This window comes from Schistocerca serialis, unplaced genomic scaffold, assembly GCF_023864345.2.
Source record: "Schistocerca serialis cubense isolate TAMUIC-IGC-003099 unplaced genomic scaffold, iqSchSeri2.2 HiC_scaffold_1417, whole genome shotgun sequence".
Taxonomy (NCBI): Eukaryota; Metazoa; Arthropoda; class Insecta; order Orthoptera; family Acrididae; genus Schistocerca; species Schistocerca serialis.
This window is the reverse complement of record NW_026047644.1, coordinates 2,710,271-2,735,835: the sequence shown is the minus strand read 5'-3', so window position 1 is coordinate 2,735,835 and position 25,565 is coordinate 2,710,271.

Below are 25,565 nucleotides of genomic sequence, written 5' to 3'. Positions count from 1 at the left end.
AAATGAAGCATCGGAATCTATAACTAGGGTCACAGGAATGGTTCAAAACATAGACAGTAGGAAGAGTCAGTCTTCTTGTAGTTAAGTCGGCATTGTGCCTTTTCTATTTAATTCCGATGCACTTTCTGTGTTTGATTGTCAATAAGATGGTCCAAGGGATACAGTAAACCAGAAATGAAGCATCGGAATCTATAACTAAGGTCACAGGAATTTTTCAAATCATAGACAGTAGGAAGAGTCAGTCTACATGTACTTAAGTCGGCATTGTGCATTTTGTATTTAATTCCGATGCAATTTTGTGTTTCATCGTCAATAGGAAGGTCAGAGGGATACAGTAAACCTGAAGTGAAGTATCGGAATCTATAACTAGTGTCACAGGAATGGTTCAAGACATAGTCAGTAAGAAGAGTCAGACTTCTTGTACTTAAGTCGGCATTGTGCCATTTGTATTTAATTCCGATCCAATTTCTGTGTTTCATCTTCAATAAGAAGGTCCAAGGGATACAGTGAACCTCAAATGAAGCATCGGAATCTATAACTAAGGTCACAGGAATGTTTCAAATCATAGACAGTAGGAAGAGTCAGTCTACATGTCCTTAAGTCGGCATTGTGCCCTTTGTATTTAATTCCGATGCAATTTTGTGTTTCATCGTCAATAGGAAGGTCAGAGGGATACAGTAAACATGAAGTGAAGCATCGGAATCTATAACTAGTGTCACAGGAATGGTTCAAAACATAGACAGTAAGAAGAGTCAGTCTTCTTGTACTTAAGTCACCATTGTGCCTTTTTCAATTTAATTCCGATGTAATTACTGTGTTGCATCGTCAATAAGAAGGTCAGAGGGATACCGTAAACCTGATGTGAAGCATCGGAATCTCTAACTAGTGTCACAGTAATGGTTCAAAACATAGTCAGTAAGAAGAGTCAGTCTTCTTGTACTTAAGTCGGCATTGTGCTTTTTCTATTTAATTCCGATGCAATTTCTGTGTTTCATCGTCAATAAGAAGGTCCAAGGGATACAGTAAACCTGAAGTGAAGCATCGGAATCTATATCTAGTGTCACAGGAGTGGTTCAAAACATAGACAGTAAGGAGAGTCAGTCTTCTTGTACTTAAGTCGACATTGTGCCATTTGTATTTAATTCCGATGCAATTTCTCTGTTTCAACGTCAGTAGGAAGGACACAGGGATACAATAAACCTGAAGTGAAGCATCGGAATCTATAACTAGTGTCACAGGAATGGTTCAAAACAGACAGTAAGAAGAGTCAGACTTCTTGTACTTAAGTCGGCATTGTGCCTTTTGTATTTAGTTCCGATGCAATTTCTGGGTTTCATCGTCAATAAGAAGGTCCAAGTGATACAGTAAATTTGAAGTGAAGCATCGGAATCAGTAACTAGCGTCACAGGAATGGTCCAAAGCATAGGCACTAAGAAGAGTCAGTCTGCTTGTACTTAAGACGGCAATGTGCCTTTTCTATTTAAATCCGATGCGATTTCTGTGTTTCATCGTCAATAAGAAGGTCAGAGGGATACAGTAAACCTGAAGTGAAGCATCGGAATCTGTAACTAGCGTCAAAGGAATGGTTCAAAGCATAGACACTAAGAAGAGTCAGTCTGCTTGTACTTAAGACGGCATTGTGCTTTTTCTATTTCTTTCCGATGCAATTTCAGTGTTTCATCGTCAATAAGAACGCTGAAGGTTACAGTAAACCTGAAGTGAAGCATCTGAATCTGTAACTTGCGTCAGAGGAGTGGTTCAAATCATAGACAGTAAGAAGAGTCAGTCTTCTTGTACTTAAGTCGGCATTGTGCTTTTCTATTTATTTCCGATGCAATTTTTGTGTTTCATCGTCAATAGGAAGGTCCAAGGGTCACAGTAAACCTGAAGTGAAGCATTGGAATCTATAACTAGTGTCACAGGAATGGTTCAAAACATAGACAGTAAGAAGAGTCAGTCCTCTTGTATTTAAGTCGTCATAGTGCCTTTTGTATTTAATTCCGATCCAGTTTCTGTGTTTCATCTTCAATAAGAAGGTCCAAGGGATACAGTTAACCTGAAGTGAAGCATCGGAATCTATATCTAGTGTCCCAGGAATGGTTCAAATCATAGCCAGTAAGGAGAGTCAGTCTTCTTGTACTTAAGTCGGCATTGTGCCATTTCTATTTAATTCCGATGCACTTTCTGTGTTTGATCGTCAATAAGAAGGTCCAAGGGATACAGTAAACCAGAAATGAAGCATCGGAATCTATAACTAAGGTCACAGGAATTTTTCAAATCATAGACAGTAAGAAGAGTCAGTCTTCTTGTACTTAAGTCGGCATTGTGCCTTTTTCAATTTAATTCCGATGTAATTACTGTGTTGCATCGTCAATACGAAGGTCAGAGGGATACCGTAAACCTGATGTGAAGCATCGGAATCTCTAACTAGTGTCACAGTAATGGTTCAAAACATAGTCAGTAAGAAGAGACAGTCTTCTTGTACTTAAGTCGCCATTGTGCCTTTTCTATTTAATTCCGATGCAATATCTGTGTTTCATCGTCAATAAGAAGGCCCAAGGGATACAGTAAACATGAAGTGAAGCATCGGAATCTTTAACTACCGTCACAGGAATGGTTCAAAACATAGACAGTAAGAAGAGTCAGTCTTCTTGTACTTAAGTCGGCATTGTGCCTTTTCTATTTAATTCCGATGCAATTTCTGTGTTTCATCGTCAATAAGAAGGTCAGAGGGATACAGTAAACCTGAAGTGAAGCATCGGAATCCTTAGCTAGTGTACAGGAATGGTTTAAAACATAGTCAGAAGGAAGAGTCAGTCTTCTTGTACTTAAGTCGGCATTGTGCCCTTTCTATTTAATTCCGATGCAATTTCTGTGTTTCATCGTCAATAAGATGGTCAGAGGGATACAGAAAACCTGAAGTGTAGCATCGGAATCTATAACTAGTGTCACAGGAATGGTTCAAATCATAGTCAGTAAGAAGAGTCAGTCCCCTTGTACTTAAGTCGGCATTGTGCTTTTTCTATTTCATTCCGATGCAATTTCAGTGTTTCATCGTCAATAAGAATGTCAGAGAGATACAGTAAACCTGATGTGAAGCATCGGAATCTGTAACTTGCGACAGAGGAATGGTTCAAAACATAGACAGTAAGAAGAGTCAGTCTTCTTGTACATAAGTCGGCATTGTGCCTTTTCTATTTAATTCCGATGCAATTTCTGTGTTTCATCGTCAATAAGAAGGTCCAAGGGATACAGTAAACCTGAAGTGAAGCATCGGAATCTATATCTAGTGTCCCAGGAATGGTTCAAATCATAGCCAGTAAGGAGAGTCAGTCTTCTTGTACTGAAGTCGGCATTGTGCCATTTGTATTTAATTCCAATGCAATTTCTGTGTTTCATCGTCAATAAGAAGGTCCAAGTGATACAGTAAACCTGAAGTGAAGCATCGGAAACAGTAACTAGCGTCACAGGAATGGTTCAAATCATAGACACTAAGAAGAGTCAGTCTGCTTGTACTTAAGACGGCAATGTGCCTTTTCTATTTAAATCCGATGCGATTTCTGTGTTTCATCGTCAATAAGAAGGTCAGAGGGATACAGTGAACCTGACGTGAAGCATCGGAATCTATAACTAGTGTCACAGGATTGGTTCAAAACATAGTCAGAAAGAAGAGTCAGTATTCTTGTACTTAAGTTGGCATTGTGCCTTTTCTATTTAATTCCGATGCAATTTCTGTGTTTCATCGTCAATAAGATGGTCAGAGGGATACAGTAAACCTGAAGTGAAGCATCGGAATCTGTAACTAGCGTCACAGGAATGGTTCAAAGCATAGACACTAAGAAGAGTCAGTCTGCTTGTACTTAAGACGGCATTGTGCTTTTTCTATTTCATTCCGATGCAATTTCAGTGTTTCATCGTCAATAAGAACGCAGAAGGTTACAGTAAACCTGAAGTGAAGCATCTGAATCTGTAACTTGCGTCAGAGGAGTGGTTCAAATCATAGACAGTAAGAAGAGTCAGTCTTCTTGTACTTAAGTCGGCATTGTGCTTTTCTATTTTTTTCCGATGCAATTTTTGTGTTTCATCGTCAATAGGAAGGTCCAAGGGACACAGTAAACCTGAAGTGAAGCATTGGAATCTATAACTAGTGTCACAGGAATGGTTCAAAACATAGACAGTAAGAAGAGTCAGTCCTCTTGTATTTAAGTCGGCATAGTGCCTTTTGTATTTAATTCCGATCCAGTTTCTGTGTTTCATCTTCAATAAGAAGGTCCCAGGGATACAGTTAACCTAAAGTGAAGCATCGGAATCTATAACTAGTGTCTCAGGAATGGTTCAAAGCATAGACAGTAGGAAGAGTCAGTCTTCTTGTACTTCAGTCGGCATTGTGCATTTTGTATTTAACTCCGATGCACTTTCTGTATTTCATCGTCAATAAGAAGATCCAAGGGATACAGTAAACCTGAAATGAAGCATCGGAATCTATAACTAGTGTCACAGGAATGGTTCAAAACATAGACAGTAGGAAGAGTCAGTCTTCTTGTAGTTAAGTCGGCATTGTGCCTTTTCTATTTAATTCCGATGCACTTTCTGTGTTTGATCGTCAATAAGAAGGTCCAAGGGATACAGTAAACCAGAAATGAAGCATCGGAATCTATAACTAAGGTCACAGGAATGTTAAAATCATAGACAGTAGGAAGAGTCAGTCTACATGTACTTAAGTCGGCATTGTGCTTTTTGTATTTAAATCTGATGCAATTTTGTGTTTCATCGTCAATAGGAAGGTCAGAGGGATACAGTAAACCTGAAGTGAAGTATCGGAATCTATAACTAGTGTCACAGGAATGGTTCAAGACATAGTCAGTAAGAAGAGTCAGACTTCTTGTACTTAAGTCGGCATTGTGATATTTGTATTTAATTCCGATACAATTTCTGTGTTTCATCTTCAATAAGAAGGTCCAAGGGATACAGTTAACCTCAAATGAAGCATCGGAATCTATAATAAGGTCACAGGAATGTTTCAAATCATAGACAGTAGGAAGAGTCAGTCTACATGTCCTTAAGTCGGCATTGTGCCTTTTGTATTTAATTCCGATGCAATTTTGTGTTTCATCGTCAATAGGAAGGTCAGAGGGATACAGTAAACATGAAGTGAAGCATCGGAATCTATAACTAGTGTCACAGGAATGGTTCAAAACATAGACAGTAAGAAGAGTCAGTCTTCTTGTACTTAAGTCGGCATTGTGCCTTTTTCAATTTAATTCCGATGTAATTACTGTGTTGCTTCGTCAATAAGAAGGTCAGAGGGATACCGTAAACCTGATGTGAAGCATCGGAATCTCTAACTAGTGTCACAGTAATGGTTCAAAACATAGTCAGTAAGAAGAGTCAGTCTTCTTGTACTTAAGTCGGCATTGTGCCTTTTCTATTTAATTCCGATGCAATTTCTGTGTTTCATCGTCAATAAAAAGGTCCAAGGGATACAGTAAACCTGAAGTGAAGCATCGGAATCTATATCTAGTGTCACAGGAATGGTTCAAAGCATAGACACTAAGAAGAGTCAGTCTGCTTGTACTTATGTCGGCATTGTGCTTTTCTATTTATTTCCGATGCCATTTTTGTGTTTCATCGTCAATAAGAAGGTCCAAGGGATACAGTCAACCTGAAGTGAAGAATCGGAATCTATAACTAGTGTCACAGGAATGGTTCAAAGCATAGACAGTAAGAAAGGTCAGTTTTCTTGTACTTAAGTCGGCATTGTGCCTTTTCTATTTAATTCCGATGCAATTTCAGTGTTTCATCGTCAATAAGAAGATCAGAGGGATACAGAAAACCTGACGTGAAGCATCGGAATCTATAACTAGTGTCACTGGAATGGTTCAAAACATAGACAGTAAGAAGAGTCAGTCATCTTGTACTTAAGTCAGCATTGTGCCTTTTCTATATAATTCCGATGCACTTTCTGTGTTTCATGGTCAATAATATGTTCCAAGGGATACAGTAAACCTGAAATGAAGCATCGGAATCTATACCTAGTGTCACAGGAATGTTTCAAAACATAGACAGTGGGAAGAGTCTGTCTACATGTACTTAAGTCGGCATTGTGCCTTTTGTATTTAAATCCGATGCAATTTTGTGTTTCATCGTCAATAGGAAGGTCAGAGGGATACAGTAAACCTGAAGTGAAGTATCGGAATCTATAACTAGTGTCACAGGAATGGTTCAAGGCATAGTCAGTAAGAAGAGTCAGACTTCTTGTACTTAAGTCGGCATTGTGCCATTTGTATTTAATTCCGATACAATTTCTGTGTTTCATCTTCAATAAGAAGGTCCAAGGGATACAGTTAACCTCAAATGAAGCATCGGAATCTATAACTAAGGTCACAGGAATGTTTCAAATCATAGACAGTAGGAAGAGTCAGTCTACATGTCCTTAAGTCGGCATTGTGCCTTTTGTATTTAATTCCGATGCAATTTTGTGTTTCATCGTCAATAGGAAGGTCAGAGGGATACAGTAAACATGAAGTGAAGCATCGGAATCTATAACTAGTGTCACAGGAATGGTTCAAAACATAGACAGTAAGAAGAGTCAGTCTTCTTGTACTTAAGTCGGCATTGTGAATTTTTCAATTTAATTCCGATGTAATTACTGTGTTGCTTCGTCAATAAGAAGGTCAGAGGGATACCGTAAACCTGATGTGAAGCATCGGAATCTCTAACTAGTGTCACAGTAATGGTTCAAAACATAGTCAGTAAGAAGAGTCAGTCTTCTTGTACTTAAGTCGGCATTGTGCCTTTTCTATTTAATTCCGATGCAATTTCTGTGTTTCATCGTCAATAAAAAGGTCCAAGGGATACAGTAAACCTGAAGTGAAGCATCGGAATCTATATCTAGTGTCACAGGAATGGTTCAAAGCATAGACACTAAGAAGAGTCAGTCTGCTTGTACTTATGTCGGCATTGTGCTTTTCTATTTATTTCCGATGCCATTTTTGTGTTTCATCGTCAATAAGAAGGTCCAAGGGATACAGTAAACCTGACGTGAAGCATCGGAATCTATAACTAGTGTCACTGGAATGGTTCAAAACATAGACAGTAAGAAGAGTCAGTCATCTTGTACTTAAGTCAGCATTGTGCCTTTTCTATATAATTCCGATGCACTTTCTGTGTTTCATGGTCAATAATATGTTCCAAGGGATACAGTAAACCTGAAATGAAGCATCGGAATCTATACCTAGTGTCACAGGAATGTTTCAAAACATAGACAGTGGGAAGAGTCTGTCTACATGTACTTAAGTCGGCATTGTGCCTTTTGTATTTAATTCAGATGCAATTTCTGTGTTTCATCGTCAATAAGAAGGTCAGAGGGATACAGAAAACCTGAAGTGAAGCATCGGAATCTATAACTAGTGTCACAGGAGTGGTTCAAAACATAGTCAGTAAGAAGAGTCAGTCCTCTTGTACTTATGTCGGCATTGTGCCTTTTGTATTTCATTCCGATGCAATTTCTGTGTTTCATCGTCAATAAGAACGTCCAAGGGATACAGTAACCTGAAGTGAAGCATCGGAATCTATAACTAGGTTCACAGGAACGGTTCAAAACATAGACAGTAGGAAGAGTCAGTCGTCTTGTACTTAAGTCGGCATTGTGCCCTTTCTATTTAATTCCGATGCAATTTCTGTGTTTCATCGTCAATAAGAAGGTCAGAGGGATACAGAAAACCTGAAGTGTAGCATCGGAATCTATAACTAGTGTCACAGGAATGGTTCAAATCATAGTCATTAAGAGGGGTCAGTCTTCTTGTACTTAAGTCCGCATTGTGCTTTTTCTATTTCAATCCGATGCAATTTCTGTGTTTCATTTTCTATAAGAAGGTCAGAGGGATACAGTACACCTGAAGGGAAGCATCGGATTCTCTAACTAGTGTCACAGGAATGGTTCAAAACATAGTCAGTAAGAAGAGTCAGTCTTCTTGTACTTAAGCCGGCATTGTGCCTTTTAAATTTAATTCCGATGCAATTTCTGTGTTTCATCGTCAATAAGTAGGTCCGAGGGATACTGTAAACCTGATGTGAAGCATCGGAATCTGTAACTAGCGTTACAGGAATGGTTCAAAGCATACCAACTAAGAAGAGTCAGTCAGCGTGTAATGAAGACGGTATTGTGCCTTTTCTATTTTATTCCCATGTGATATCTGTGTTTCATCGTCAATAAGAAGGTCAGAGGGATACAGTGAACCTGAGGTGAAGCATCGGAATCTATAAGTAGTGTCACAGGAATGGTTCAAAACATAGACAGTAGGAAGAGTCAGTCTTCTTGTACTTAAGTCGGCATTGTGCCTTTTGTATTTAATTCCGATGCAATTTCTGTGTTTCATCGTCAATAAGAAGGTCAGAGGGATACAGAAAACCTGAAGTGTAGCATCGGAATCTGTAACTAGTGTCACAGGAATGGTTCAAATCATAGTCAGTAAGAAGAGTCAGTCTTCTTGTACTTAAGTTGGCATTGTACTTTTTCTATTTCATTCCGATGCAATTTCAGTGTTTCATCGTCAATAAGAATGTCAGAGAGATACAGTAAACCTGATGTGAAGCATCGGAATCTGTAACTTGCGACAGAGGAATGTTTCAAAACATAGACAGTAAGAAGAGTCAGTCTTGTTGTACTTAGGTCGGCGTTGTGCCTTTTCTATTTAATTCCGATGCAATTTCTGTGTTTCATCGTCAATAGGAATGTCCAAGGGATATAGTAAACCTGAAATGAAGCATCGGAATCTATATCTACTGTCACAGGAATGGTTCAAAACATAGACAGTAAGGAGAGTCAGTCTTCTTGTACTTAAGTCGGCATTGTGCCATTTGTATTTAATTCCGATGCAACTTCTGTGTTTCAACGTCAATAGGAAGGACAGAGGGATACAATAAACCTGAAGTGAAGCATCGGAATCTATAACTAGTGTCACAGGAATGGTTCAAAACAGACAGTAAGAAGAGTCAGACTTCTTGTACTTAAGTCGGCATTGTGCCTTTTGTATTTAATTCCGATGCAATTTCTGTGTTTCATCGTTTATGAGTAGGTCTGAGGGATACAGTAAACCTGAAGTGTAGCGTCGGAATCTATAACTAGTGTCACAGGAATGGTTCAAAACATAGACAGTAGGAAGAGTCAGTCTTCTTGTACTTAAATCAGCATTGTGCCTTTTGTATTTAATTCCGATCCAATTACTGTGTTTCATCTTCAATAAGAAGGTCCAAGGGATACAGTCAACCTGAAGTGAAGAATCGGAATCTATAACTAGTGTCACAGGAATGGTTCAAAGCATAGACAGTAAGAAAGGTCAGTTTTCTTGTACTTAAGTCGGCATTGTGCCTTTTCTATTTAATTCCGATGCAATTTCAGTGTTTCATCGTCAATAAGAAGATCAGAGGGATACAGAAAACCTGACGTGAAGCATCGGAATCTATAACTAGTGTCACTGGAATGGTTCAAAACATAGACAGTAAGAAGAGTCAGTCATCTTGTACTTAAGTCAGCATTGTGCCTTTTCTATATAATTCCGATGCACTTTCTGTGTTTCATGGTCAATAATATGTTCCAAGGGATACAGTAAACCTGAAATGAAGCATCGGAATCTATACCTAGTGTCACAGGAATGTTTCAAAACATAGACAGTGGGAAGAGTCTGTCTACATGTACTTAAGTCGGCATTGTGCCTTTTGTATTTAATTCAGATGCAATTTCTGTGTTTCATCGTCAATAAGAAGGTCAGAGGGATACAGAAAACCTGAAGTGAAGCATCGGAATCTATAACTAGTGTCACAGGAGTGGTTCAAAACATAGTCAGTAAGAAGAGTCAGTCCTCTTGTACTTATGTCGGCATTATGCCTTTTGTATTTCATTCCGATGCAATTTCTGTGTTTCATCGTCAATAAGAACGTCCAAGGGATACAGTAACCTGAAGTGAAGCATCGGAATCTATAACTAGGTTCACAGGAACGGTTCAAAACATAGACAGTAGGAAGAGTCAGTCGTCTTGTACTTAAGTCGGCATTGTGCCCTTTCTATTTAATTCCGATGCAATTTCTGTGTTTCATCGTCAATAAGAAGGTCAGAGGGATACAGAAAACCTGAAGTGTAGCATCGGAATCTATAACTAGTGTCACAGGAATGGTTCAAATCATAGTCATTAAGAAGGGTCAGTCTTCTTGTACTTAAGTCCGCATTGTGCTTTTTCTATTTCAATCCGATGCAATTTCTGTGTTTCATTTTCTATAAGAAGGTCAGAGGGATACAGTACACCTGAAGGGAAGCATCGGATTCTCTAACTAGTGTCACAGGAATGGTTCAAAACATAGTCAGTAAGAAGAGTCAGTCTTCTTGTACTTAAGTCGGCATTGTGCCTTTTAAATTTAATTCCGATGCAATTTCTGTGTTTCATCGTCAATAAGTAGGTCCAAGGGATACTGTAAACCTGATGTGAAGCATCGGAATCTGTAACTAGCGTTACAGGAATGGTTCAAAGCATACCAACTAAGAAGAGTCAGTCAGCGTGTAATGAAGACGGTATTGTGCCTTTTCTATTTTATTCCCATGTGATATCTGTGTTTCATCGTCAATAAGAAGGTCAGAGGGATACAGTGAACCTGAGGTGAAGCATCGGAATCTATAAGTAGTGTCACAGGAATGGTTCAAAACATAGACAGTAGGAAGAGTCAGTCTTCTTGTACTTAAGTCGGCATTGTGCCTTTTGTATTTAATTCCGATGCAATTTCTGTGTTTCATCGTAAAAAAGAACGTCAGAGGGATACAGTAAACCTGAAGTGAAGCATCGGAATCTATAACTAGTGTCACAGGAATGGTTCAAATCATAACGGTAGGAAAAGTCAGTCTTCTTGTACTTAAGTCGTCATTGTGCTTTTTCTATTCCATTCCGATGCAATATCAGTGTTTCATCGTCAATAAGAATGTCAGAGAGATACAGTAAACCTGAAGTGAGGCATCGGAACCTGTAACTTGCGTCAGAGGAATGGTTCAAAACATAGACAGTAAGAAGAGACAGTCTTCTTGCACTTAAGTCAGCATTGTGCCTTTTCTATTTAATTCCGATGCCATTTCTGTGTTTCATCGTCAATAAGAAGGTCCAAGGGATACAGTAAACCTGAAGTGAAGCATCGGAATCTATATCTAGTGTCACAGGAATGGTTCAAAGCAGACAGTAAGAAGAGTCAGACTTCTTGTACTTAAGTCGGCATTGTGCCTTTTGTATTTAATTCCGATGCAATTTCTGTGTTTCATCGTTTATGAGTAGGTCTGAGGGATACAGTAAACCTGAAGTGTAGCGTCGGAATCTATAACTAGTGTCACAGGAATGGTTCAAAACATAGACGGTAGGAAGAGTCAGTCTTCTTGTACTTAAGTCATCATTGTGCCTTTTGTATTTAATTCCGATCCAATTACTGTGTTTCATCTTCAATAAGAAGGTCCAAGGGATACAGTCAACCTGAAGTGAAGAATCGGAATCTATAACTAGTGTCACAGGAATGGTTCAAAGCATAGACAGTAAGAAAGGTCAGTTTTCTTGTACTTAAGTCGGCATTGTGCCTTTTCTATTTAATTCCGATGCAATTTCAGTGTTTCATCGTCAATAAGAAGATCAGAGGGATACAGAAAACCTGACGTGAAGCATCGGAATCTATAACTAGTGTCACTGGAATGGTTCAAAACATAGACAGTAAGAAGAGTCAGTCATCTTGTACTTAAGTCAGCATTGTGCCTTTTCTATATAATTCCGATGCACTTTCTGTGTTTCATGGTCAATAATATGTTCCAAGGGATACAGTAAACCTGAAATGAAGCATCGGAATCTATACCTAGTGTCACAGGAATGTTTCAAAACATAGACAGTGGGAAGAGTCTGTCTACATGTACTTAAGTCGGCATTGTGCCTTTTGTATTTAATTCAGATGCAATGTCTGTGTTTCATCGTCAATAAGAAGGTCAGAGGGATACAGAAAACCTGAAGTGAAGCATCGGAATCTATAACTAGTGTCACAGGAGTGGTTCAAAACATAGTCAGTAAGAAGAGTCAGTCCTCTTGTACTTATGTCGGCATTGTGCATTTTGTATTTCATTCCGATGCATTTTCTGTGTTTCATCGTCAATAAGAACGTCCAAGGGATACAGTAACCTGAAGTGAAGCATCGGAATCTATAACTAGGTTCACAGGAACGGTTCAAAACATAGACAGTAGGAAGAGTCAGTCGTCTTGTACTTAAGTCGGCATTGTGCCCTTTCTATTTAATTCCGATGCAATTTCTGTGTTTCATCGTCAATAAGAAGGTCAGAGGGATACAGAAAACCTGAAGTGTAGCATCGGAATCTATAACTAGTGTCACAGGAATGGTTCAAATCATAGTCATTAAGAAGGGTCAGTCTTCTTGTACTTAAGTCCGCATTGTGCTTTTTCTATTTCAATCCGATGCAATTTCTGTGTTTCATTTTCTATAAGAAGGTCAGAGGGATACAGTACACCTGAAGGGAAGCATCGGATTCTCTAACTAGTGTCACAGGAATGGTTCAAAACATAGTCAGTAAGAAGAGTCAGTCTTCTTGTACTTAAGTCGGCATTGTGCCTTTTAAATTTAATTCCGATGCAATTTCTGTGTTTCATCGTCAATAAGTAGGTCCAAGGGATACTGTAAACCTGATGTGAAGCATCGGAATCTGTAACTAGCGTTACAGGAATGGTTCAAAGCATACCAACTAAGAAGAGTCAGTCAGCGTGTAATGAAGACGGTATTGTGCCTTTTCTATTTTATTCCCATGTGATATCTGTGTTTCATCGTCAATAAGAAGGTCAGAGGGATACAGAAAACCTGAAGTGTAGCATCGGAATCTATAACTAGTGTCACAGGAATGGTTCAAATCATAGTCAGTAAGAAGAGTCAGTCTTCTTGTACTTAAGTTGGCATTGTACTTTTTCTATTTCATTCCGATGCAATTTCAGTGTTTCATCGTCAATAAGAATGTCAGAGAGATACAGTAAACCTGATGTGAAGCATCGGAATCTGTAACTTGCGACAGAGGAATGTTTCAAAACATAGACAGTAAGAAGAGTCAGTCTTCTTGTACTTAGGTCGGCGTTGTGCCTTTTCTATTTAATTCCGATGCAATTTCTGTGTTTCATCGTCAATAGGAATGTCCAAGGGATATAGTAAACCTGAAATGAAGCATCGGAATCTATATCTACTGTCACAGGAATGGTTCAAAACATAGACAGTAAGGAGAGTCAGTCTTGTTGTACTTAAGTCGGCATTGTGCCATTTGTATTTAATTCCGATGCAACTTCTGTGTTTCAACGTCAATAGGAAGGACAGAGGGATACAATAAACCTGAAGTGAAGCATCGGAATCTATAACTAGTGTCACAGGAATGGTTCAAAACAGACAGTAAGAAGAGTCAGACTTCTTGTACTTAAGTCGGCATTGTGCCTTTTGTATTTAATTCCGATGCAATTTCTGTGTTTCATCGTTTATGAGTAGGTCTGAGGGATACAGTAAACCTGAAGTGTAGCGTCGGAATCTATAACTAGTGTCACAGGAATGGTTCAAAACATAGACAGTAGGAAGAGTCAGTCTTCTTGTACTTAAGTCAGCATTGTGCCTTTTGTATTTAATTCCGATCCAATTACTGTGTTTCATCTTCAATAAGAAGGTCCAAGGGATACAGTCAACCTGAAGTGAAGAATCGGAATCTATAACTAGTGTCACAGGAATGGTTCAAAGCATAGACAGTAAGAAAGGTCAGTTTTCTTGTACTTAAGTCGGCATTGTGCCTTTTCTATTTAATTCCGATGCAATTTCAGTGTTTCATCGTCAATAAGAAGATCAGAGGGATACAGAAAACCTGACGTGAAGCATCGGAATCTATAACTAGTGTCACTGGAATGGTTCAAAACATAGACAGTAAGAAGAGTCAGTCATCTTGTACTTAAGTCAGCATTGTGCCTTTTCTATATAATTCCGATGCACTTTCTGTGTTTCATGGTCAATAATATGTTCCAAGGGATACAGTAAACCTGAAATGAAGCATCGGAATCTATACCTAGTGTCACAGGAATGTTTCAAAACATAGACAGTGGGAAGAGTCTGTCTACATGTACTTAAGTCGGCATTGTGCCTTTTGTATTTAATTCAGATGCAATTTCTGTGTTTCATCGTCAATAAGAAGGTCAGAGGGATACAGAAAACCTGAAGTGAAGCATCGGAATCTATAACTAGTGTCACAGGAGTGGTTCAAAACATAGTCAGTAAGAAGAGTCAGTCCTCTTGTACTTATGTCGGCATTGTGCCTTTTGTATTTCATTCCGATGCAATTTCTGTGTTTCATCGTCAATAAGAACGTCCAAGGGATACAGTAACCTGAAGTGAAGCATCGGAATCTATAACTAGGTTCAAAGGAACGGTTCAAAACATAGACAGTAGGAAGAGTCAGTCGTCTTGTACTTAAGTCGGCATTGTGCCCTTTCTATTTAATTCCGATGCAATTTCTGTGTTTCATCGTCAATAAGAAGGTCAGAGGGATACAGAAAACCTGAAGTGTAGCATCGGAATCTATAACTAGTGTCACAGGAATGGTTCAAATCATAGTCATTAAGAAGGGTCAGTCTTCTTGTACTTAAGTCCGCATTGTGCTTTTTCTATTTCAATCCGATGCAATTTCTGTGTTTCATTTTCTATAAGAAGGTCAGAGGGATACAGTACACCTGAAGGGAAGCATCGGATTCTCTAACTAGTGTCACAGGAATGGTTCAAAACATAGTCAGTAAGAAGAGTCAGTCTTCTTGTACTTAAGTCGGCATTGTGCCTTTTAAATTTAATTCCGATGCAATTTCTGTGTTTCATCGTCAATAAGTAGGTCCAAGGGATACTGTAAACCTGATGTGAAGCATCGGAATCTGTAACTAGCGTTACGGGAATGGTTCAAAGCATACCAACTAAGAAGAGTCAGTCAGCGTGTAATGAAGACGGTATTGTGCCTTTTCTATTTTATTCCCATGTGATATCTGTGTTTCATCGTCAATAAGAAGGTCAGAGGGATACAGTGAACCTGAGGTGAAGCATCGGAATCTATAAGTAGTGTCACAGGAATGGTTCAAAACATAGACAGTAGGAAGTGTCAGTCTTCTTGTACTTAAGTCGGCATTGTGCCTTTTGTATTTAATTCCGATGCAATTTCTGTGTTTCATCGTAAAAAAGAACGTCAGAGGGATACAGTAAACCTGAAGTGAAGCATCGGAATCTATAACTAGTGTCACAGGAATGGTTCAAATCATAACGGTAGGAAAAGTCAGTCTTCTTGTACTTAAGTCGTCATTGTGCTTTTTCTATTCCATTCCGATGCAATATCAGTGTTTCATCGTCAATAAGAATGTCAGAGAGATACAGTAAACCTGAAGTGAGGCATCGGAACCTGTAACTTGCGTCAGAGGAATGGTTCAAAACATAGACAGTAAGAAGAGACAGTCTTCTTGCACTTAAGTCAGCATTGTGCCTTTTCTATTTAATTCCGATGCCATTTCTGTGTTTCATCGTCAATAAGAAGGTCCAAGGGATACAGTAAACCTGAAGTGAAGCATCGGAATCTATATCTAGTGTCACAGGAATGGTTCAAAACATAGGCAGTAAGGAGAGTCAGTCTTCTTGTACTTAAGTCGGCATTGTGCCATTTGTATTTAATTCCGAAGCAATTTCTGTGTTTCAACGTCAATAAGAAGGTCAGAGGGATACAGTAAACCTGAAGTGAAGCATCGGAATCTATAACTAGTGTCACAGGATTGGTTCAAAACAGACAGTAAGAAGAGTCAGTCTTCTTGTACTTAAGTCGGCATTGTGCCATTTGTATTTATTTCCGATGCAATTTCTGTGTTTCATCGTCAATGAGAAGGTCAGAGGGATACAGTAAACCTGAAGTGTAGCATCGGAATCTATAACTAGTGTCACAGGAATGGTTAAAAACATAGGCAGTAGGAAGAGTCAGTCATCTTGTACTTAAGTCGGCATTGTACCTTTTGTATTAATTCCGATCCAATTTCTGTGTTTCATCTTCAATAAAAAGGTCCAAGGGATAGAGTTAACCTGAAGTGAAGCATCGGAATCTATAACTAGTGTCACAAGAATGTTTCAAATCACAGACAGTAGGAAGAGTCAGTCTACATGTACTTAAGTCGGCATTGTGCCCTTTGTATTTAATTCAGATGCAATTTCTGTGTTTCATCGTCAATAGGAAGGTCAGAGGGATACAGTAAACCTGAAGTGAAGCATCGGAATCTATAACTAGTGTCACAGGAGTGGTTCAAAACATAGTCAGTAAGAAGAGTCAGTCTTCTTGAACTTATGTCGGCATTGTGCCTTTTGTATTTAATTCCGATGCAATTTCTGTGTTGCATCGTCAATAAGAACGTCCAAGGGATACAGTAAACATGTAGTGAAGCATCGGAACCAATAACTAGTGTCACAGGAACGGTTCAAACCATAGACAGTAGGAAGAGTCAGTCTTCTTGTACTTAAGTAGCATTGCGCCTTTTCTATTTAATTCCGATGCAATTTCTGTGTTTCATCGTCAATAAAAAGGTCAGAGGGATACAGTTAACCTGAAGTGTAGCAACGGAATCTATAACTAGTGTCACAGAAATGGTTCAAATCATAGTCAGTAAGAAGAGTCAGTCTTCTTGTACTTAAGTCGGCATTGTGCTTTTTCTATTTCATACCGATGCAATTCCAGTGTTTCATCGGCAATAAGAATGTCAGAGGGATACAGTAAACCTGAAGTGAAGCATCGGAATCTGTAACTTGCGTCAGAGGAATAGTTCAAAACATAGACAGTAAGAAGAGTCAGTCTTCTTGTACTAAAGTCGGCATTGTGCTTTTCTATTTAATTCCGATGCAATATCTGTGTTTCATCGTCAATAAGAAGGTCCAAGGGATACAGTAAACCTGAAGTGAAGCATCGGAATCTATATCTAGTGTCACAGGAATGGTTCAAAACATAGACAGTACGAAGAGTCAGTCGTCTTATACTTAAGTCAGCATTGTGCCTTTTCTATATAATTCCGATGCATTTTCTGTGCTTCATAGTCAATACGATAGTCCAAGGGATACAGTAAACCTGAAATGAAGCATCGGAATCTATAACTAGTGTCACAGGAATGTTTCAAAACATAGACAGTAGGAAGAGTCAGTCTACATGTACTTAAGTCGGCATTGTGCCTTTTGTATTTAATTCAGATGCAATTTATGTGTTTCATCGGCAATAGGAAGGTCAGAGGGATACAGTAAACCTGAAGTGAAGCATCGGAATCTATAACTAGTGTCACAGGAGTGGTTCAAAACATAGTTAGTAAGAAGAGACGGTCTTCTTGTACTTATGTCGGCATTGTGCCTTTTGTATTTAATTCCGATGCAATTTCTGTGTTTCATCGTCAATAAGAACGTCTAAGGGATACAATAAACCTGAAGTGAAGCATCGGAATCTATAACTAGTGTCACAGGAATGGTTCAAACATAGACTGTGTGGAGAGTCAGTCTTCTTGTACTTAAGTCAGCATTGTGCCTTTTGTATTTAATTCCGATGCAATTTCTGTGTTTCATTGTCAATAAGAAGGTCAGAGAATTACAGAAAACCTGAAGTGAAGCATCGGAATATATAACTAGTGTCACAGGAATGGTTCACAACATAGACAGTAGGAAGAGTCAGTCTTCCTGTACTTAAGTCAGCATTGTGCCTTTTGTATTTAATTCCGATGCACTTTCTGTGTTTCATGGTCAATAAGAAGGTCCAAGGGGTACAGTAAACCTGAAATGAAGCATCGGAATCAGTAACTAGTGTCACAGGAATGTTTCAAAACATAGACAGTATGAAGAGTCAGTATACATGTACTTAAGTCGGCATTATGCCATAGTATTTAATTCCGATGCAATTTCTGTGTTTCATCGTCAATAAGGAGGTCAGAGGGATACAGTAAACCTGAATTGAAGCATCGGAATCCATAACTAGTGTCACAGGAATGGTTCAAAGCATAGACAGTAAGAAAGGTCAGTCTTCTTGTACTTAAGTCGGCATTGTGACTTTTGTATTTAATTCCGATGCAATTTCTGTGTTTTATCGTCAATAAGAAGATCAGAGTGATACAGAAAACCTGAAGTGAAGCATCGGAATCTATAACTAGTGTCATAGGAATGGTTCAAAACATAGACAGTAGGTAGAGTCAGTCTTCTTGTACTTAAGTCGGCATTGTGCCTTTTCTATTTAATCCCGATGCAATTTCTGTATTTCGTCGCCAATAAGAAGGTCCAAAGGATACAGTAAACCTGAAGTGAAGCATCGGAATCTATAACTAATGTCACAGGAATCGTTTCAAACATAGACAGTAGGAAGAGTCAGTCTTCTTGTACTTAAGTCAGCATTGTGCTTTTCTATTTAATTCCCATGCAATATCTGTGTTTCATCGTCAATAAGTAGGCCCAAGGGATACAGTAAACCTGAAGTGAAGCATCGGAATCTATATCTAGTGTCACAGGAATGGTTCAAAACATAGACAGTAGGAAGAGTCCGTCTTCCTGTACTTAATTCCGCATTGTGCCTTTTGTATTTAATTCCGATGCAATATCTGTGTTTCATCGTCAATAAGAAGGTCCAAGGGCTACAATAAACCTGAAGTAAAGCATCGGAATCTGTAACTATCGTCACAGGAGTGGTTCAAAACATAGACAGTAAGAAGAGTCAGTCTTATTGTACTTTAGTCGGCATTATGCCTTTTCTATTTTATTCCGATGCAATTTCTGTGTTTCATCGTCAAAAAGAAATTCAGAGGGATACAGTAAACCTGAAGTGAAGCATCGGAATCTATAACTAGTGTCACAGGAAAGGTTCAAAACATAGACAGTATGAAGAGTCAGTTTTCTTGTACTTATGTCGGCATTGTGCTTTTTCTATTTCATTCCAATGCAATTTCAGTGTTTCATCGTCAATAAGAATGTCAGAGGGATACAGTAAACCTGAAGTGAAACATCGGAATCTGTAACTTGCGTCACAGGAATCGTTCAAAATATAGTCAGTAGGAAGTGTCAGTCTTCTTTTACTTAAGTCGGCATTGTGCCTTTTGTATCTAATTCCGGTGCAATTTCTGTGTTTCATCGTCAAAAAGAAGGTCAGAGGCATACAGTAAACCTGAAGTGAAGCATCGGAATCTATAACTACTGTCACAGGAACGGTTCAAACATAGACAGTAGGAAGAGTCAGTCTTCTTGTACTTAAGTCGGCATTGTGCCTTTTCTATTTAATTCCGATGCCATTTCTGTGTTTCATCGTCAATAAGAAGGTCCAAGGGATACAGTAAACCTGAAGTGAAGCATCGGAATCTATATCTAGTGTCACAGGAATGGTTCAAAACATAGGCAGTAAGGAGAGTCAGTCTTCTTGTACTTAAGTCGGCATTGTGCCTTTTCTATTTAATTCTGATGCAAGTTCTGTGTTTCATCGTCAATAATAAGGTCAGAGGGATACAGTAATCCTGAAGTGTAGCATCGGAATCTATAACTAGTGTCACAGGAATTGTTCAAATCATAGTCAGTAAGAAAAGTCAGTCTTCTTGTACTTAAGTCGGCATTGTGATTTTTCTATTTCATTTCGATGCAATTTCATTGTTTCATTGTCAACAAGAATGTCAGAGGGATACAGTAAACCTGAAGGGAAGCATCGGAATCTGTAACTTGCGTCACAGGAATCGTTCAAAACATAGACAGTAGGAAGAGTCAGTTTTCTTGTACTTAAGTCGGCATTGTGCCTTTTGTATTTAATTCAGATGCAATATCTGTGTTTCATCGTCAATAGGAAGGTCCAAGGGCTACAGTAAACCTGAAGTGAAGCATCGGAATCTGTAACTAGCGTCACAGGAGTGGTTCAAAACATAGGCAGTAAGAAGAGTCAGTCTTCTTGTACTTAAGTTGGCACTGTGCCTTTTCTATTTAATTCCGATGCAATTTCTGTGTTTCATCGTCAATTAGAAGGTCAGAGGGATACAGTAAACCTGAAGTGAAGCATCGGAATCTATAACTAGTGTCACAGGAATGGTTCACACATAGACTGTGTGAAGAGTCAGTCTTCTTGTACTTAAGTCAGCATTGTGCCTTTTGTATTAAATTCCGATGCAATTTCTGTGTTTCATTTTCAATAAGAAGGTCAGAGAATTACAGAAAACCTGAAGTGAAGCATCGGAATATATAACTAGTGTCACAGGAATGGTTCAAAACATAGACAGTAGGAAGAGTCAGTCTTCCTGTACTTAAGTCAGCATTGTGCCTTTTGTCTTTAATTCCGATCCACTTTCTGTGTTTCATTGTCAGTAAGAAGGTCCAAGGGATACAGTAAACCTGAAATGAAGCATCGGAATCAGTAACTAGTGTCACAGGAATGTTTCAAAACATAGACAGTAGGAAGAGTCAGTATACATGTACTTAAGTCGGCATTATGCCTTTGTATTTAATTCCGATGCAATTACTGTGTTTCATCGTCAATAAGAAGGTCAGAGGGATACAGTAAACCTGAAGTGAAGCATCGGAATCCATAACTAGTGTCACAGGAATGGTTCAAAGCATAGACAGTAAGAAAGGTCAGTCTTCTTGTACTTAAGTCGGCATTGTGACTTTGGTATTTAATTCCGATGCAATTTCTGTGTTTTATCGTCAATAAGAAGATCAGAGTGATACAGAAAACCTGAAGTGAAGCATCGGAAACTGTAACTAGTTTCATAGGAATGGTTCAAAACATAGACAGTAGGAAGAGTCAGTCTTCTTGTACTTAAGTCGGCATTGTGCCTTTTCTATTTAATTCCGATGCAATTTCTGTATTTCGTCGCCAATAAGAAGTTCCAAAGGATACAGTAAACCTGAAGTGAAGCATCGGAATCTATAACTAATGTCACAGGAATCGTTTCAAACATAGACAGTAGGAAGAGTCAGTCTTCTTGTACTTAAGTCGGCATTGTGCTTTTCTATTTAATTCCCATGCAATATCTGTGTTTCATCGTCAATAAGAAGGTACAAGGGATACAGTAAACCTGAAGTGAAGCATCGGGTTCTATATCTAGTGTCACAGGAATGGTTCAAAACATAGACAGTAGGAAGAGTCCGTCTTCCTGTACTTAATTCCGCATTGTGCCTTTTGTATTTAATTCCGATGCAATATCTGTGTTTCATCGTCAATAAGAAGGTCCAAGGGCTACAATAAACCTGAAGTAAAGCATCGGAATCTGTAACTATCGTCACAGGAGTGGTTCAAAGAATAGACAGTAAGAAGAGTCAGACTTATTGTACTTTAGTCGGCATTATGCCTTTTCTATTTTATTCCGATGCAATTTCTGTCTTTCATCGTCAAAATGAAATTCAGAGGGATACAGTAAACCTGAAGTGAAGCATCGGAATCTATAACTAGTGTCACAGGAAAGGTTCAAAACATAGACAGTATGAAGAGTCAGTCTTCTTGTACTTAAGTCGGCATTGTGCTTTTTCTATTTCATTCCAATGCAATTTCAGTGTTTCATCGTCAAAAAGAAGTTCAGAGGGATACAGTAAACCTGAAGTGAAGCATCGGAATCTATAACTAGTGTCACAGGAACGGTTCAAAACATAGACAGTAGGAAGAGTCAGTCTTCTTGTACTTAAGTCGGCATTGTGCCTTTTCTATTTAATTCCGATGCAATTTCTGTGTTTCATCGTCAATAATAAGGTCAGAGGGATACAGTAAACCTGAAGTGTAGCATCGGAATCTATAACTTGTGTCACAGGAATTGTTCAAATCATAGTCAGTAAGAAAAGTCAGTCTTCTTGTACTTAAGTCGGCATTGTGCTTTTTCTATTTCATTTCGACGCAATTTCAGTGTTTCATCGTCAACAAGAATGTCAGAGGGATACAGTAAACCTGAAGGGAAGCATCGGAATCTGTAACTTGCGTCAGAGGATTGGTTCAAAACATAGACAGTAAGAAGAGTCAGTCTTCTTGTACTTTAGTCGGCATTGTGCCTTTTCTATTTAATTCCGATGCAATTTCTGTTTTTCATCTTCAATAAGAAGGTCCAAGGGATACAGTAAACCTGAAGTGAAGCATCGGAATCTATATCTAGTGTCACAGGAATGGTTGAAATTATAGACAGTAAGGAGAGTCAGTCTTCTTGTACTTAAGTTGGCATTGTGCCATTTGTATTTAAGTCCGATGCAATTTCTGTGTTTCAACGTCAATAAGAAGGTCAGAGGGATACAGTAAACCTGAAGTGAAGCATCGCAATCTATAACTAGTGTCACAGGAATGGTTCAAAACAGTCAGTAAGAAGAGGGAGACTTCTTGTACTTAAGTCGGCATTGCGCATTTTGTATTTAATTCCGATGCAATTTCTGTGTTCCATCGTCAATAAGAAAATCCAAGGGATACAGTAAACATGAAGTTAAGCATCGGAATCTATAACTAGTGTCACAGGAATGGTTCAAAACATAGACAGTAAGAAGAGTCAGTCTTCTTGTACTTTAGTCGGCATTGTGCCTTTTCTATTTAATTCCGATGCAATTTCTGTGTTTCATCTTCAATAAGAAGGTCCAAGGGATACAGTAAACCTGAAGTGAAGCATCGGAATCTATATCTAGTGTCACAGGAATGGTTGAAATTATAGACAGTAAGGAGAGTCAGTCTTCTTGTACTTAAGTCGGCACTGTGCCTTTTCTATTTAATTCCGATGCAATTTCTGTGTTTCATCGTCAATTAGAAGGTCAGAGGGATACAGTAAACCTGAAGTGAAACATCGGAATCTGTAACTTGCGTCACAGGAATCTTTCAAAACATAGACTGGAGGAAGAGTCAGTCTTCTTGTACTTAAGTCGGCATTGTGCCTTTTGTATTTAATTCCGGTGCAATTTCTGTGTTTCATCGTCAAGAAGATGGTCAGAGGGATACAGTAAACCTGAAGTGAAGCATCGGAATCTATAACTAGTGTCACAGGAACGGTTCAAAACATAGACAGTAGGAAGAGTCAGTCTTCTTGTACTTAAGTCGGCATTGTGATTTTTGTATTTAATTCCGATGCTATGTCTGTGTTTCATCGACAATAAGAAGGTCCAAGGGCTACAGTAAACCTGAAGTGAAGCATCGGAATCTGTAACTAGCGTCACAGGAGTGGTCCAAAACATAGACAGTTTATAAGAGTCAGTCTTCTTGTACTTAAGTCGGCATTGTGCATTTTGTATTTAATTCCGATGCAATTTCTGTGTTTCATCGTCAAAAAGAAGGTCAGAGGGATACAGTAAACCTGAAGTGAACCATCGGAATCTATAACTAGTGTCACAGGAATGGTTCAAAACATAGACAGTAGGAAGAGTCAGTCTTCTTGTACTTAAGACGGCGTTGTGCCTTTTGTATTTAATTCCGATGCAATATCTGTGTTTCATCGTCAATAAGAAGGTCCAAGGGCTACAGTTAACCTAAAGTGAAGCATCGGAATCTCTAACTAGCGTCACAGGAGTGGTTCAAATCATAGTCAGTACGAGGAGTCAGTCTTCTTGTACTTAAGTCGGCATTGTGCCTTTTCTATTTAATTCCGATGCAATTTTTGTGTTTCATCGTCAATAAGAAGGTCAGAGGGATACAGTAAACATGAAGTGTAGCAACGGAATCTATAACTAGTGTCACAGGAATGGTTCAAATCATAGTCACTGAGAAGAGTCAGTCTTTTTGTACTTAAGTCGGCATTGTGCTTTTTCTATTTCATACCGATGCAATTCCAGTGTTTCATCGTCAATACGAATGTCAGAGGGATACAGTTATCCTGAAGTGAAGCATCGGAATCTGTAACTTGCGTCAGAGAAATAGTTCAAAACATAAACTGTAAGAAGTGTCAGTCTTCTTGTACTTAAGTCGGCATAGTGCTTTTCTACTTAATTCCGATGCAATGTCTGTGTTTCATCGTCAATAAGAAGGTCCAAGGGATACAGTAAACCTGAAGTGAAGCATCGGAATCTATATCTAGTGTCTCAGGAATGGTTCAAAACATAGACAGTAGGAAGGGTCAGTCTTCTTGTACTTAAGTCGGAACTGTGCCTTTTGCATTTACTTCAGATGCAATATCTGTGTTTCATCGTTGATAGGAAGGTCCAAGGGCTACAAGAAACCTGACGTGAAGCATCGGAATCCGTAACTAGCGTCACAGGAGTGGTTCAAAACATAGACAGTAAGAAGAGTCAGTCTACTTGTACTTAAGTCGGCACTGTGCCTTTTCTATTTAATTCCGATGCAATTTCTGTGTTTCATCGTCAATTAGAAGGTCAGAGGGATACAGTAAACCTGAAGTATAGCATCGGGATCTATAACTAGTGTCACAGGAATGGTTAAAATCATAGCCAGTAAGAAAAGTCAGTCTTCTTGTACTTAAGTCGGCATTGTGCTTTTTCCATTTCATTCCGATGCAATATCAGTGTTTCACCGTCAATAAGAATGTCAGAGGGATACAGTAAACCTGAAGGGAAGCTTCGGAATCTGTAACTTGCGTCAGAGGTATGGTTCAAAACATAGACAGTAAGAAGAGTCAGTCTTCTTGTACTTAAGTCGGCATTGTGCCTTTTCTATTTTATTCCGATGCAATTACTGTGTTTCATCTGCAATAAGAAGGTCCAAGGGATACAGTAAACCTGACGTGAAGCATCGGAATCTATAACTAGGGTCACAGGAACGGTTCAAATCATAGTCAGTAAGAAGAATCAGTCTTCTAGTACTTAAGTCCACATTGTGCTTTTTCTATTTCATTCCGAAGCAATTTCAGTGTTTCATCGTCAATAAGAATGTCAGAGAAATCCAGTAAACCTGATGTGAAGCTTCGGAATCTGTAACTTGCGTCACAGGAATGGTTCAAAACATAGACAGTAAGAAGAGTCAGTCTTCTTGTACTTAAGTCGGCTTTGTGCCTTTTCTATTTAATTCCGATGCAATATCTGTGTTTCATCGTCAATAAGAAGGTCGAAGGGATACAGTAAACCTGAAGTGAAGCATCGGAATCTATATCTAGTGTCACAAGAATGGTTCAAAACATAGACAGTAAGGAGAGTCAGTCTTCTTGTACTTAAGTCGGCATTGTGCCCTTTGTATTTAATTCCGATGCAATTTCAGTGTTTCATCGTCAATAAGAAGATCAGAGGGATACAGAAAACCTGAAGTGAAGCATCGGAATCTATAACTAGTGTCACAGGAGTGGTTCAAATCATAGTCAGTAAGAAGAGTCAGTCTTCTTGTACTTATGTCGGCATTGTGCCTTTTGTATTTAATTCCGATGCAATTTCTGTGTTTCATCGTCAATAAGAACGTCCAAGGGATACAGTAAACCTGAAGTGAAGCATCGGAATCTGTAACTAGCATCACAGGAATGGTTCAAAGCATACCCACTAAGAAGAGTCAGTCAGCGTGTACTGAAGACGGTATTGTGCCTTTTCTATTTTATTCCCATGTGATTTCTGTGTTTCATCGTCAATAAGAA